Genomic DNA, 11,096 nt, shown 5'->3' on the forward strand with positions numbered 1-11,096 from the left:
GTCCTGGTCACCAAGGGGGCGGGGGAATTGCATTTTAATAAGGAAGAATGGGGATGAGCCGTATCTAATCCTGTTGATAATTTTACTGAACTCCATCACTTTTAACTTTAGTTCAAAACTGAAGAGATAGCAAATGGCAACAGCTACTTCTAAGGGTAAACTTAACTGTGCAAATAAGTCTGAGAGTAATTTTTCTCGTATCTGAGATGAGAGAAGAAGCATGGTACATTTTTCTCCATCAGCTTTAATATTTGAGGAGACATTTCTTTCAGTTATAACAAATGAGCAAATGGTAGGAAGATGTAGATTGTTTGGTAGAGTTTACAAAGGCTAAGCTAACACTTAAACAGATTTTTCAATTGCATGCCATCATCTGAGTACCTGCAAAGCATATTACATTCCAAATTCTTTAATTTTATAATTGATTTTTAATTTATAATTTTAGTTTATAATTGTTTTCTCTTCCAGTGTCCTACTTAGAGTAATAGGAAAAGCTGTTCTTCTCTAGGCGAGAGGAAGTGTGATGTTCCTAATTTGGCTTCTTTTCTTCAGGCTTACGTGATTCTGTGTTTACTTTGGAGCTCTCTGAATGGAAAATTCAAGGGTCAGTGTCTGTCACTTGACCTGAGGGAAATGGCAGGTTTACTGTGTTTTTCTTTCTGTTTTTCACAGAAAGGAAAAGATGACAGTAAATTTTTGCCTTACCCTCTTCAGTTTCAGGTTTTAGGATGACCAGTGAGATGATCAGAACTTCAGAACTTTCCAAGGTGATGGGTCATTCAAGCTCCAGGAACGTCAAGGCCTCAACAGTTTCGACATAATTTTAAGCAACATATATAAGACCCACAGGTCTCCACTGATATAACTGGGGATCTCATGAAGAAACTACTCGACAAAGCCAGATACTGGAGGTATCGTACCCAGTGCCAAAGGCAGATATATTCCCAGAGGGAAGGAAAATCAAGCTCTAAAGGGGATCAGTCTGTTCTCTCATTCTGGTCATGAGTATTGCACCTAGGACTGAGCAAACATATTTCTCTTCGTCCTATTTCTGCGCAGTTGTGGGATTTTGAGCATGCCTCACAATCCCTCCGAGTTCTAATCACTGAGTGAACATATTTCTCTTTGTCCTATTTCTGCACAGTTGTGGGATTTTGAGGATGCCTCGCAATCCCTCTGAGTTCCAATTACTAGATTTTGTAACCCTGGATTTCTGGTGCCTGCCCTGCCTTTCTTACATAGTACATATAAGAGTCAAAGAGTGTAGTGAGATAATGTATGTACGTGTTTTTGTAAGTTAAAAGTTACTGCAAAAATACACGATGTTATTTTTTATCATACATTTAATCCTGGATATCTCAAAGTATTTTATAAAACAATCCCTGTTGTTTTGTTACACTTCGTTCTTTAAGCTTCCCAGGGTTAGTTATCTTTTCTCCAATGTTGATCTTTCGCCTGTGTCCCCTTTTTCATCACCATTCAGTAAGACCCCTCTGTACCCCTCGCCTCCAACAAGATACCTTGGAGGCAACTTAAACTATTCCTTCACCCTATCTGAAATGATGACAAAGGCCGGGTGTGGTGGCTCACACCTGTAATCCCAGCACTTTGGGAGGCCGAGGCGGGCAGATCACGAGGTCAGGAGATCGAGACCATCCTGGCAAACATGGTGAAACCCCATCTCTACTAAAAATACAAAAAAAAAAAAAAAAAAGAAAAAAAGAAAGAAAAAAAAAGAAATGATGACAAAGCCCTGACAATTCTAACTTTATAAAATCCCCGGGTTCTTTCCTCTGCATAGTCCATCTTTATTGGTACTCCCCCCAGGTCAACAGCCTCCTCCATGCCCATTGATATATTCTAACTGTCGTTATTGCCATAGCTTCTTATTCTCCCATCCATTCTTCATGCAGCTACTTTGTACTGATCCTTAAAAACAACACAGAGCAACAACCCTGGAAATGTTCATATCATTCCCCAATTAAAAACCCAGAAATGGTTCCTCAATAGTAGCACTATAAAATAAACCTCGATGTGATTTTAAGGTTTTCCATCATCAGGCTTCTCCTGGAATCTTCATGCACAGACTGCCCTTTCCAGTTCTTGTCCCCATATTTCCAGACAGGTTAAACTTCTTGCACTGCCTTGACCAGTCAGTGAGCTTCCATCCACCCCTTTTCATACTGCCTACATGTCCCACACCCTTGATTATCAGGCTTCTCACCTTTTAAATTCCTCTGTTATGACTTTACAAATTCAGCCTTGATCCCTACCTTGGCCGTTCACCCAGCCAAAATTAACAGTCCTGCTTTCATGCTTTTGCTTGCTACCCAGCTTAGCCTCTTATCTCAACTCCTAAAACATTCTTCAGGTAGGTGTTTATGCAACTGTCTCCTTCTTCCTGACTATGAGCTCCTTCAATGTACAACTTTTGTCTTATTAGTTGCTTTACTAGAGTAAGTTTACATTAAGTTACATGCCTAGAACCTTATAACTACTCAACAGGAAGGAAGGAAGGGAAGGAGGGAGGGAGGGAAAGAGGGAGAGAGAGAGGGAGGGGGAGAGGGAAGGACTGTGTTTATCAATTTATTTAAAATATTTATGCTACAAGTTACATGTGCTGTTAATATATAAATAGATGATACATACCCACCAATCAAACTTTTGTTGAAAACATTTCTTTACCCACATTCTTTCAAAAATAGACTCTATTTTTAAGTAGCCCTTGATAAAAGGTGTCACAGTTTTTGTAATTTATGTGCTTTTCCCTAACTTTGAGGCTCTACCAGTCTTCTGAAGTTAATACAGAACTTGATGAGGAAGATGCCAGTATCTTACCTGGAATTCACAAAACCCTAGCCAACCCTAACTCACAAGGGCCTGCACACCATTTAATCCAGCAAAATTAACTCAAGAGCATGTGGGACCTGAAACCCAGTCTCTGCATATTATTGCAAGTGCTTCAAGCAAAGAAAAGAACCTGATTTCACATTTGAGATTCATTTTAAACCAAAGGTCTGTTCTGGTACCTCCACAAGGAAGCATCAATCAGACCACAGAAAGTTTACATCCAGGGATTTGTCTTCTGGAGTGGATCTCACTGACCTACAAGAACTGAATTTGCCCATGTCTTCGCAACACCTTGTTAGTGATATCAAATCAGGAGATTGAAGTGAGCTATAGTGAGAGTATGGACACCACAGAAATTGACATACATATCAAGGCTTTTTCTTTATTTCAGGAGAGCCAGTTCAATAGTACAACACTTTTATGATCTTCCCTCTTTTGCTCCCACCTCCCTCCCATTCCTGTTCCCAGTCCATACTTGAATAACTGTGTTGCAAATAAAATCAGTTCAGAAAACTTGTGTCTCCGCAGGAAGATTTATTTGTTCGTTTACCTTAATACAGGAAGTTCCTCTGCAGCATTTTTTAGCTGGAGGTGCTGAAAGACCACATCCTCTTTGGCTATATTCATTTCAGGTTTATGGGAACATCTTTTGCTAAGATTTTGTTGAAATCTTCCTAGAACACAGAGTCTATTATAAATAACCATGAAAAAAATCTCCTTTAGTAGACTACAGTTGTAAGTAAACACACACACACAACCCCCCCTGCCAATAAAAAAAACACAAATCTTAACTGCTTTCCTCTTCTCCCTTTTTCTTCTCCAGATTACCACAGAGCACTCATGTATGAGTGCAAGCACTTTCAGCCTTTGGTTTGAGGGATTTTATCAGTGTTGATGGCACTCTCTCTGAAACAGAGTCTTAGAGGGCTGTTTGCCATGATGCTAATGAGGCTTAAGCGTCAAGACTCTTCACTTTGATAAGATCTCTCCAAAATCACAATGTTCTCATAGTCATATATTTGAAAAATTTACAAAAGTAAGGTTTCTTTTTGCACTGTTTCTTTCTTTCTTTCTTTTTTTTTTTTTTCAGGGTCTTGTTCTGTCACCCAGGCTGGAGTGCAGTGGCACAATCTCGGCTCACTGCAACCTCTGCCTACTGGGTTCAACTGATTCTCCTGCCTCAGCCTCTTGAGTAGCTGGGACTACAGGCATCTGCCACCACGCCCAACTAATTTTTGTATTTTTAGTAGAGACGGGGTTTTGCCACATTGGCCAGGCTGGTCTTGAACTCCTGACCTCAAGTGGTCTGCCTGCCTCAGCCTCTGAAAGTGCTGGGATTATGGGCGTGAGCCACTGTGTCCAGCTACATTATTTTTTTCAAAGAGAGCCCTGCAACACTATATAAATTTCAGACTCCATGGAACCTCGATACACTCCTGAGGGTTATTTTACATTGGTTTAGCCTAACTTATTTAAAGTCACAATCTTGCTTCCGGCCCTACCCTTCTCATGAACTAAACTCCTGTCCTCTTTCCCTCATTCTAATAAATTCGCAAAGAAACTTCTATGCAATGAAGTTGCTGTTTTTAAACTTCCATATTATTATCAAGAAAAAGAAAATGGATGGTTATTTAACTTCTGAAGTAATTTAGAGGAACTCAGGTGCTTGACCAGGGAAAATATAAACTTACTGGCAAGAAAGCTTGGCGCTCAGCTGCCTTCTTGACTAACTGAGTCAGAAATGCCTACCCTCCCCAAGCCCCACTTTCCACTGACCACAAACCAGCTTTCTTCCCCAGCCTCATTAACTTCGTGTCCTGCACGCTCAGCTTAAAGATTGTGTCATCTCGGAAGCCTTTCCTAGGTTAGACATCTCTCCTGTTAACTCCCATTGTATCTTGAGTTTAACCCTACAATGGACTTATCACGCCAGTAGATTATGAGCTCTAAAGGGCTAGCATGTGTCGTATACATTACTTCTTACAGTGGCTGGCACAAAACCAGCCTTCAACACATATTTGTTGAATGAATATATGAATGAAGGAAATAATACTTTTCTGAATTAGGAGTTAGAATACCCAAATACCTATTGTATCTCTGCCAGTAATAAGCTTGTTAACACTGAACAAACCTGTACATTCCCTTGACCTCATTTCCACATACATATATATGTATATAGTAAAGAGTCCAGGTGGAACCAAATCTGAGATTATTCTTAGGTTTTCATATAGCTGTAACCAGTCTTTACAAGAAAGAATGAGGAGCCTCTTGAGAAAGATCACATGGTAAGTGAAGACAAACAGCTATAACCTGGTTCAAGAACAGTGGGCTGGTGTTGAACAGAGCTGGGACTCTGAATAGACCTCGGGCCTGTCACTCTGATGGTTCTCTGGCCCAGGCCCAATGGACATACAATATGAATAAGAAAACAAAGTTTGTTTTCCATTTTTTTTTCCTACTAATTGCTTTACTGGGCTTTGGGACCTCAATAAGTCAGCAGCATTAGCATTGGCAACTTGGGCAGAGACAGAAGATAGCACTGGAGTCTTGGGAGATGATGTTGGCAGTTTCAGGAGCAATAGCAATGAAGGCCTATGTGCTGGGCACTGAAGATATGTTAGCAGCCTCTCTTGGTATTATGAAGAGCCAAAAACACCATCACAGTGAGGTAGAGTGAAAGAGGAGGAAAATGACAGACATCCAGTGTCGTAAGAAGATAATTCGCAGCATGCTTACCACAACTTAGACACGTGCCAAACTCCATGGAAGGAATGTAAAGAGGTCTCTATGTCTTACAAAAGCAGAGAGAAACATAGTTTAACTGTTACTGCATAAACCTCTTTTTACTCCGATGTATAGTCTGGAATAAGTTTTGGGGGTTTAACTGGAATTCAAAATTATAAATGATCATCCTTACCCAAAGAATGTGACACCTCAAATATTAGCAAATTGAACAGAGTTAAAAATAAATCTCACTATGGCTGTGAAATTGGGGAAGAGAAGTTCAGAACCTATTTCTTATTTTCTCAGTGCAGTAGAAAGGCTTTGAATTTGGGCTGGTATCCTAACTCTGTTACTCAATAGATTAGTCAAATTAGTAAAATTATTTAGCTTATTGAGCCTCAGCTTCTCTAACTGAATGATGAGAATAATACTATCTACAGTACTGTTTGAAGGGATTAAGTACGTAAGGCATAAGCACATAGCACATATGTGAGTGCCTGACCTTTAGTGGGTGCTTAATAAACATGAGTTCTCCCTCCCTGCCTTCATCTCCATTTATTAATAAAGCTTCTCCTCACACTCCAAGCTATTGGAAGTTCAGCTGACACAGGACATAGGGCAAGAGGAAATAAACTTTACATGGTTCGAGAAATTGCCTTTTGATATTCATTACATTATTTTTCAGGGATAGAAGAGTCTATGAAGTACAGAAAAGAGGAAAGATTTGCAAACAATTTGGTGTCTTCTTTTAACCTGAAACTCATTCTACCCACAGCTACACCTAGGTACTGTGCTCTTGCTCAGATTGCTGGAGGTTTTTGTTGTGATCATCTCCTTCAATACATCAATACTATAAGTTCTATAAGAATCATCTCAGAGCTTGTTTAGAACTCAATTTTTTTCTTTTTCTGGGTTATGCAATTATAATATTCATTTACATGTGAAAGCCCTGGACCATCAATGGATTTTATCAATGTATTAAAATTGCTAACTGTGCCATGCAGATACCAGTGATGTTCCTGATGGAATTACAAGTCTAGGGCCATGGTGTTCTATTCCAAGTAAATCCCATGCAAAGCATATTCTTATATTTAGACATTTCCATAATTATGCACATTTTCCTTCATTAGCAATTTCTCTGATTGTGTTTGGATGAGTGGTATGGAGTGCATATAGGCTTGAGTGTGTACACACACAATAAGGTGAAATGTGCCTTGGTCAATAGGGGATGCTGTTTGGACTGTGGTGGATTTGCATGTGCTTAAGCTCCAGTTTGACACTCCCTATGTGATCTTGGGCAATTTACTTAATACCTCTAAGCTCTTCAGTTTTGTTATCTTTAAAATGGAGTTTGGAGAGCTTATGCATGAACAGAACACTCAAAAAATTTTAGCTATGCTATTAATATTCCAAATATGATGAAGCAATATGTTAGATATTACATTAAAACATTACTATCAAATAGATTTTAGGGGTAAATTTTCAAAAATAATTGTTCAGATCTTTTGGTAATAGAGACCACAGAAAGAGCCAAAAAGCTTTTACAAATTATCCTAATGGAGGGAAAAGGGAGGCAACTTTTGAAAAATAAAGTTATTGCTTTCTCAGTCCTTTCCAATTCAGTCACTGGGAGCTAACAATAAAAACAATATTGATTCCTCATTTTTACTAAAACCTACCCAATAGAAATTCTTCAGGGCTTGCTATATTTCTGAGAGAAACCCTGCCTTAGCACTATTGCCTTTTCCAGAAAGGATCTGGCAGAAAACAATATTCTGCCTGGAATTCGCAACATTTCTTCCTTTGTGAAAACAAACAAACAATAAGTTCATTTCCTCCCAAATCTTCTCAGGATTCTTTCTCCTGGTTTACCTCCTAGAAATCACTTTCTTATGACTTTCTTCACTCACTTTCATAAAAGAGATCAGGCAGATACTCTAAAAGGTGAAAATTAAACATTTCAGGGACAATCTGATGTCATTTTGATTTTTTATGATTAAGTCTGATAGGATTTAATCGAATTCTCAATAATTATTTCTGGCAAGTGATTCTATAAGTGATTAAATAATTCTCATTTTTACTTCTCTATATTTTCTAATTTCCCTGCAGTAGATATTTATTACTCATGAAAGAAAACACATAAAAGTTAAAAAGTATGGTGATCTTAAAGTTGCAGTCAAATATTTGTGTCCATTCTAATCAAATTGCCTTTATGGGCTCTGCTCTTGACTATACTACTTCATTTAATTCTTCCAATCATATCTACTCATCTTGCCTATTTTATCACTGAGGAACCAAAGCCCAGAGATTTTAATAAATGAATCTAATTATCACAGCTAGGAGAGGCAACACCATTAGAACTGACAGCCTTATTTTTTAAAACACCCTACAATAAGTGAAAAGCAGGAATTTAAACTCAGGTCTATCTGATCAAATTTTATAATATTAATCACTGTTATTTCCTCAGATGTCTTCCTGAAGTAAAAAACTCAGAATCTGACCAATGTAATTCCTTTTTGTAGCCACAGTTCTACAGCTAAACTGAAGAAAAAAATTAGTTTTCTCTCTGACAATTGAATGGCTAGTTTTGTTTTGTTTTGTTTTGTTTTTGTTTTTGTTTTTTCTGACAGTCTTGCTCTATTGCCCAGGCTGGATTGCAGTGGAGTGATCTCGGCTCACTGCAACCTCCACCTTCCGGGTTCAAATGATTCTCCCGCCTCAGCCTTTCAAGTAGCTAGGACTACAGGTGTGTGCCACCATGCCCAGCTAATTTTTCTATTTTTAGTAGAGATGGGGTTTCACCATGTTGGCCAGGCTGGTCTTGAACTCCTGACCTCAAATGATCTGCCCGCCTCGGCCTCCCAAAGTGTTGGGATTACAGGAGTGAGCCACTGGACCCGGGCTTTTTTTTTTTTTTTTTTTTTTTTTCCCCAGAACAGATGAATTTTCTGAGAGAAGGTCCTCAGCTACATCTAGACTCTACTGAAATGGCACATTTGGAAACCAGAACATCTATAAGAGTATCTTTGCTTGGAAACTTATAAGAAAGTTCCCAAAATACTAAAGACAAGACACTATGAGGGAAATGAAGGAAAGTTATAATACAGACTGAGGCATTAATTGAACCCCAAGATGAGGCCAGTTAATACAAAAACGAAAGAACTTAAATTCAATACACATTTTCCATTAGCATGTAACTAAAAAAAAGACTTACAGTAACTTTTAGTATTGCCTGGTATTCTACATTTTTGTAGGTGGAACTTAAAACTCTTAATTTTCACTGAGTTACAATTTAATGACCATTAATTAAGTACCTTCTAAGCCAGAAACATTTTGACTTCCTTTAAGTTTTAAAAACTTCTCCCCCAGGCCTTTTCCTACTTTGCTTATGTTTCCCCTCCTCAGACTTTAGTCTTGCTTTGCTTATTATTATTTTTTAATCTTCTATTTAGTTTTTTGCAGTTCAGGGTAAGAGACAAGGTATTACTTCTCTCTTGTGGGGTTCCAGCACCAAGGCTGATCTTAATTGAATGGCTCAGGGAATGAATCTGAGGGAAGCAACTATGAACCAATCCAACTGCAAAGGAACAGATTATGAAATTAGTCATGTGCTTTTAAAGCAGTCCCAGGTTTCAGTTTTGGAAAGCTGGACTTAAAAACGTAACTAAAATCAATGACTAGGAGTGAATGGGAGAAGAGTAATGTCTTACCTGTTCTGTGTTCATCATATTAAGTTTCAAACATACCATCTCTAGCCACAATTTCAAACAAAATTAGTTTGAGAATGAGACATTCAGGAGACAGGGGAATTGACAAAGAAGGGAGAACCAGATTCATTGGGTCAAACTATACGGAGATGGCCAGAGACGACCTGTTGCCAATTTGATAAGTGATCTCATTCCACTCTGAATCCCATCAGAGTTATGAGCAGAGAGATGCTGGATCTCATTATTATTTATTCTCGACCTGCAGCCAAAAAAACCCTCTGAACTGAATATCCAGCTTTGCATCTAAGGCATTTCAGTGTCTCCACTGTGGTAAAGGAAAACACGTTTTTTTTCCTGTTGCTATGTATATTGGCAAATATCCTATCCAAAGAATTGTGCTCCAAGAACTCTGGAAACACCTGCCAGCAGAAAACTTGGGAGCTTTGTTTAAACAAGTATACCTGCCAACTTTCCAGTGCTGTTGATTTTGCAGGACTGAAAAACGTGGACTATTTTAAAACTACTTATGGATAACAGGAACTGGGCCATGGAGATGAGGCACGGAATGTGCCTAGAATCATGTTTATCTTTTTATTTTTTAGCATTGTGTAGTCTGAGCCTTGTGCAAGAAAACTGCAGTGTTAATCTCCCTTCAGCACTGGATCCACCATGTGGCTGCGAACAGGAAGAATGCTTGGGCCTGAATTCAAGGTATTTGGCAAAATAGGGTTTCCAAGAAACCCTGTGGAAATATAAAGCTCCAGGCTCTGTGACATGTACTGGCATTAACAAATGTCCCTTAGGTTCTCAAGGGCATTTAGATTCCTTTTGTAATTTCTTCATAGCATTGTAATCAATCACCCAGCTCAAACAGTCTTGAATCTTAGTGAGCAATTCCAAATCCGAGTCCTAATTGGACATGATTATAATAAACAGTTCTACTCTAATTTCCTTCTGTCAGAATTAACTACTGTAGGTAATTGTCCAATAGGCAAGATGTTCTCTTGAGGTATTAAATAAAGGCATTTGGATATATAAATCTTAATGGTTGGCATAAAAGATGCCATGCTCAAGGCAATAAGGCTTAGTGGTATTTGTTTTTAACCCAACAGCTAGTATGTGGTTGTTTGAAAGTAACGGAGCTGAGGTCATTGGAGGAGGTGGAAGGACACCAACCTCCCATCTTACAGACCATAAGGTGGTCCCACTGAACTTCCGCTGTTTCCATGGCTGAGAAGCATGGTGATGTTTTGTGGATGGGAAAGATGCTGCTACTCCAAAGGTGTATCAATCTGAAGATGCTAGCCTACTTCATGTGGTTGGAAGGAAGGATGTTGAAAACCTCTTTATCAGCTGGGCGTGGTGGCCCATGCGTGTAATCCCAGTACTTCGGAAGGCCCAGGCAGGTGGATCACCAGAGGTCAGGAGTTTGAGACCAGCCTGTCCAACATAGTGAAACCTGTCCTGTACTAAAAATACAAAAAAAATTAGCCAGTTACGGTGGCACGTGCCTGTAATCCCAGCTACTCAGGGGGCTGAGGCAGGAGAATCGCTTCAACCCAGGAGGCAGAGGTTGCAGTAGGCCAAGATCGCGCCACTACACTCCATTCTGGGTGACAGAGTGAGACTCCATCTCGAAAAAGGAGAAGAAGACCTCTTTATCAATGTATTCTTCTGGCCTGCTATGGAAGTCCTACCATTTTGAGTTTTTCCTTTGGATTAAGGCTCCATAGGAGTCACTTTGCTTCTTAGTTCCTCAGTTGCCTCCTCCATACTATTAGGGAATTAGTTTATGTATCATTTAGTGATCACTGC

At 39.1% G+C, this 11,096-nt stretch overlaps 1 long non-coding RNA gene across 1 annotated transcript; it reads right to left on the reverse strand.

The window, feature by feature from the left end:
* Nucleotides 1-1,325: 1,325 nt before the first annotated feature.
* Nucleotides 1,326-9,374, reverse strand: LOC129032437 (uncharacterized). The gene is made up of 3 exons (XR_008501362.1): nt 9,285-9,374; nt 3,401-3,520; nt 1,326-1,686 (listed from the first exon to the last, which is right to left on the reverse strand). It is a non-coding gene; the product is annotated as an uncharacterized LOC129032437 (long non-coding RNA).
* Nucleotides 9,375-11,096: the final 1,722 nt, after the last annotated feature.

This window comes from Pongo pygmaeus, chromosome 2 (genome assembly GCF_028885625.2).
Source record: "Pongo pygmaeus isolate AG05252 chromosome 2, NHGRI_mPonPyg2-v2.0_pri, whole genome shotgun sequence".
Lineage (NCBI taxonomy): Eukaryota > Metazoa > Chordata > Mammalia > Primates > Hominidae > Pongo > Pongo pygmaeus.